The sequence below is a fragment of the Dermacentor albipictus genome, chromosome 5 (genome assembly GCF_038994185.2).
Source record: "Dermacentor albipictus isolate Rhodes 1998 colony chromosome 5, USDA_Dalb.pri_finalv2, whole genome shotgun sequence".
Classification (NCBI taxonomy): Eukaryota; Metazoa; Arthropoda; class Arachnida; order Ixodida; family Ixodidae; genus Dermacentor; species Dermacentor albipictus.
The window spans coordinates 26388309-26393784 of record NC_091825.1 but is presented as its reverse complement, the minus strand read 5'-3'; the positions used below and the strand labels follow the sequence as shown (position 1 = coordinate 26393784).

The following is a 5476-nucleotide window of genomic DNA, read 5'->3' as shown; positions in this document are numbered from 1 at the left end:
AGCGAGACAAGGCATCTGCGTCCGAGTGTTTACGGCCTGAGCGGTACAGCCCTCGAATATCATACTTTTGGAGGCGAAGCGCCCATCGAGCGAGGTGACCCGAAGGATCTTTCAAGGACGACAGCCAGCAGAGTGCATGGTGGTCCATGTTGACGTCGAACGGGCGACCGTAGAGGTAAGGACAGAACTTATTTATGGCCCAAATGATAGCCAGACATTCTTTTAGAGCGCAGCTCTTTGGCGTCCGTTCCTGGGTTTCGCGTCGTCGTCGGCGTTGTCGTCGGCCTCGTAACCAGCTCCGCCCCCCTTTCATCCCCCCAGTGCTAGCAGCGACCGACTGATACCGCTGGATGCCGCTGACGCCGCTAGAGAGTCAAGATAACGTGACTGCATAGAACACCGTCGCCGCCATGCAGAAAGAAGAGGAAAGGGTCCCCCCCCCCCCTGTTCTTGTGTGGCGGATAGGGTGCTCTTCAGTTGCCGACGCGCCGGTTATTTCACGTAGGCCCCGGCACGTCGACGAATACGTGACCACCTTCCCACGGCTAGACCTGGTTCTTAGCGCTGCGGAAGCGAGGGTATCGTATTGTTTGTGTCGGCATCGGCGGCGTTGTCCCTGAAACCAACTCCGCAGCTGGGGTTGACTCACTATCGGCGTCAGCGGCATCAGTCAGTCGCTGCTATCTCTTCCCTCCTCCCTTTATCGTGTTGTCCGCCCCTTATGAAAATGGTTATGTCCTTTATGTTTACTGTATGTTTCCCGCAGTTCACATGAGGAAATATCCTTTATGTTTCCTCCATGTTGAAATTTGGCCACTGCTTTTATGTTTCCTTCGTGTGTCCTCCCTTTATGTATCCCTTATGTTACCGTACTTTATGTTTCCTCCATGTTGAAATTTGGCCACTGCTTTTATGTTTCCTTCGTGTGTCCTCCCTTTATGTATCCCTTATGTTACCGTACTTTATGTTTCCTCCATGTTGAAATTTGGCCACTGCTTTTATGTTTCCTTCGTGTGTCCTACCTTTATGCATCCTTTATGTGGCCGCAGTGACTAAATCCTGTATTTTACGTAGACATGCATAGATGAAGAGTTCCGTGTACACATTTTATATTTATAAATTTTTCCTGAGTTGAAAAGTTTTGCATTGGTTTTCATTGTAAGGTTACTGTTCCCTACATGATGCAGCGCATGGATTGAAACTCTGCTATGGCACAGAAATTCATGACAATTTGTTCTAAAATTGCAAACTAATTAGCCTTCATAGATTATTTCAGTATAACACTTGGAGAACCACTGTACGTTCCTCACTGCAGTGCTGCTGTTCTAGTTATGTCTTTGTGACTAATATAATATGTAATGTTTGGATGGAAAGATCAGGTTGGATCAGTGCTTGCACTTTTAAAAGAAAGTTTTGACTATACTTTGCAAAAGTTTGTCTGAAACTACGAACAGTTTATTGGACTATCTGAATGTTACTTCAGTTTGCCACGTCTGCTCACAGCAGACCTCTGGAATGTGTTGCTTGGGTGAGAGCTCACAAGGCACCTGAAAAACAAAACAAAAGCCAATCTTTTTCACTTATTCAAAAATATTCATTTAAGCAAGAACAGCCTGGCCTGTATGCACACAGCGAAGAAACGTGGAGAAGTCAAAAACAGATCATAAAAACATCAGGGCAACACAGAAGCTTTTAACTAATTGTTGTTTGAAAGAGACTGAGCTGCCAGTCCACTCAGGTATTAAATTGCTCACAAATTTTTTTAAACATTTCTGCAGCAGCTGCTAAGTAGTACATGACCTATAGGAGTAGGCAACTGGCCAACAAATCTTTGTGTGCCTGCTTGTACAGATGTCTCGTAGTTATATCTCAAGTGGTTACACTGTTATATGGTAAAATTCAGGCGGGAATAAAACCAGCCGCAAACATCAGACTACATGGGAAATTATCACCAAAACTTAAAGATCTAGTAAATCAAATGAACAATCGATTACGAAGGGTCTAAAACCTAGACCGCGATTTTGTAGCGATCCCTTTTCCGATGCTACTCCTTTGCTCATTGATCTGACCGACATTCCGCTATCGTTATTAACTATAACAGCCAGCCGTGAAAGGTGGGTTATAAGAGTGGCAAACATCGAGCGCAAAGCATCGCAAGAAAATCGCATCCCTTATTAGGCAGTGCTACAAACCACTGTCTTTAACAATCGCAGGAACTCACATCCCGTTCTTCGGATGAAAATATTAATGAAAACGAGCGTCTGACTGAGATGCCTCGATTAAAAAGAAATTTCGCTGTTGTAATGTCGGTCTACATTTGCCCTACAATATAGAAGACAAATACACGAGCACGTCGAAGAACACAAACAATGCAGACAAGTTCTCGCGAAGCTGCACTTCAATCTGAACACTATCAATAAAGTAATCTTCACACAAGCTAATACCTGTTCAAGTGTCAAACATCGCAGTCGCGTGCCAACTCGCGATGCCCGTGACACATCGACATGCATTACAAACGTAACTTGCGGAAATTCATATCTACGGAAGAATTTCTTGCCGGGAAACTACCGAGAAAACAGTAACTTTCAGCGTTTACGTAAATATTTGCCCATTAAGTCCCAACAATCGGCGGTGGTAGCACATCACTCCATAAAGCAAGTTAGCGGTAAGAAATGATACATTTCACGGAAACTCCCCTCGTGAAACGCTTTGCTAAATGTGCACAGCAACATGGTCAACGTACGCTCAGAAAGTGTTCTGTTGTCGTTCCACAAAGCTTACTACATGAACCAAAAGCTGCGAGAATGCGCGCAAGCGTCAGATCTGCTTACCTTCAATGTGGTCAGCAAACGGCTTCTTCGTCTCGCAGGCACCACGCGACGACACTCTTTCCAGCGCGAACACTGTTGAATCGCCGATGAACACCAGCGCACGAAAGCACAACTGTCAACAAATTCTTTCACGCACCATAATTCGAAGCCACAGTATCAGGTATTCCACGAGCGAACGCGGACAGGCGAGAACAAAGGCCGCTTGGACGGGCGCTGTAGTACACAAGACACTGGCGTATCACACGAAACATAAGGCGAACTAATGGCGTTACACGAGTCCAGAGGTTTCCTGATGGTTAATGCACACGGTACGGATCACAGTTTGTTTAGGCACTTCGAAAATATGATTAAATTACTGTGTAACGAACACTCTCACCGCTCACAGCAAAACAACGTGGCCCAGCTCACCGTCAACCGTTACACTGCGGCAGCGCCGCACTGCGGTTAAAACGTGAATTTAGCCTCCGAGATCTACATTTTTCTTTAGGGCGTGCATTTTGGAAAAGCACGGCCTTCGAGATTTAAAAACGTCGTTGCTGGAAGGAAGGCTGGTATTTAAACACAAATTATTGATTTTAAAGTGTCTTGGTGCGCTGCCTTGTTTTTTTTAAGTATATGCAGAGATTTTAGACGAACTATGCGCGAACGCTTGTCCTGTGGTTTGTCGGCGGACACGAGCCAATCAGCGCGCATCATGTGCTGTTCCGTCGCTTGGGATGGCGCACGGTGTGCGGGCAGCCGCGAGAGCTGTGACGCCTACCGATCAGAAATTCGGAATTGCAACACATATACACGCTTCTTATGGTGCCCAGTGGCGTGTTTTTGAGAATGTCAGGCTTTATCTTGCATAGGTGGCACCATATTTGCTCGTAGCGTAAGGAATGAAGGCGACAAAATGTGGCGATAGCTGGCTTGCAGCGGCAGCGGAACTTCGGCCAAAGTGAAACAGGCGTACTGCTTGCATGCTCGCGTAATCAAATACGGCCATACTCCGCACACAACTTTCATACTTAGCCAACTCACAATTATAAATTGTTCAGTTGTACGCCCAAGCAAGCACTTACGGGATCCGCGCTGCCCTGCTTCTACGCGTGCTAATATCGACACAGCAGTTACTCGTACTTGTGGTCAGCGCGAAAGCGACACGGACAAAAGGAAGAAACACAACAAGACGGCGCTGTTTCTTCGGAGTGTTCCTTGTTTCCGCGTTGCTTTTGCGCTGTTGCTAAAGGTACGATGAATCGTAACCAACTCGCCCACTATATGCTCTATGTTACCTACGTGTGTACTGAAGTGCACACCTAGGTAACATCCTGCCGTAAACACAAAGGACACATCCTACAAGAATTATAATAAGGGTTGTTTTCTTGGACCAAATGAAAGCATAAGTCAAGATTTAGTACTTACAATGACTCTGCTGAGTGTATCAATGCCTGTCACACAGTACAGATAGATCTGCCTATATTATATGTAAAGACAGTTGTTATGTGCACTCTATGTTACCTACATGTGCACTCAAGTGTACACTCAGGTAACACATAGTGCACATCCAGTTAACATCCTGCCGTAAACATAAAGGACACATCCTAGAGGCATAATAAAGGTAACTTCCTCGAGGTATACGTTAGGATGAGTAAACACGTAGTACACACAAAGTTCACATCCTGGAGGTCACACAAAGGACAAGGAAACATAAAGGTCACATAGGACACAAGAAGGAAACATAAAGGAAACATAAAGGCAATGGCCATTTTCATAGGGGGCTTGCTGCGCGCGCTTCTGCCCCCATCGTTTGCCGCTGGGTGTACACGCCGCCCCCTTCCCCCTCTTCCTGCGAGTCTCCGGTTGTCAAAGCGCTGGCTCGAACTTAATTCCTTTCTTCGCTCCTGCTCCAATGCAACCCCTGTGCGGTGGCAATCAGAGAGCCAGATCGGTGGTGGCGGATCTGTATATGTGTAGACCGCCCCAGCCGAAATTGCCGCTGCCGTTCGCCCTGTGCGGTGGCAATCAGAGAGCCAGATCGGTGGCCGCGGATCTGTATATGTGCACCGCCCGAGCCGAAATTGCCGCTGCCGTTAGACAAACAGCAATTTCCTAACACTTATGCGGGAGAACATCCCGTTCCTCTCGCTCGTAACGCGTCCCACGGCTGTGACAACCTCGCGAGGCACTTGTATAGATCTCGTCTTTGAGAATCAAGCATTGGTGTACCAAGTCGAACATATATCAGTCTATTTCTCCGACCACAAAGCTTCCTTCATGACTGTCAAAAACTGTTAGTGGAGTCTTTGTTAAAGGAATACGTGTGAAAAATAAAAAAAAAAATTCTGTGATAGCGCATACATGTGTTGCTCGATTTCTTTGCCTCAATCTATCGAAAAGGTGAAACAGCTTATTTGCTGCGCTCAAATTTCGCATTAGGAAGTAACGTAATCGTCAGTAATTTTTTCTGTAACGGAATAGGTTGCTTCCGCTTTAGTGAGTGCGCGGTTAGCGAACACAATAACGTATTCATCGAAGCCAGTCTTTTGTTGTGGAAGAACAGCGCCAATGCCGACGCCACTGGCAACCGTGTGTATTTCTGTCGGTGCACTTGTGTCAAAATGTCAAAGTACGGGGGGTGAGGTTAGGAGACGTCGCAGCGT

The 5476-nt window shown here is 46.3% G+C and overlaps 1 long non-coding RNA gene across 1 annotated transcript; it reads right to left on the bottom strand.

Moving 5' to 3' along the window:
- Positions 1-1433: 1433 nt before the first annotated feature.
- LOC135898224 (uncharacterized) lies at positions 1434-4439 on the bottom strand. Its single transcript, XR_010563285.2, has 2 exons — positions 2832-4439; positions 1434-1547 (listed from the first exon to the last, which is right to left on the bottom strand). It is a non-coding gene; the product is annotated as an uncharacterized lncRNA (long non-coding RNA).
- Positions 4440-5476: the final 1037 nt, after the last annotated feature.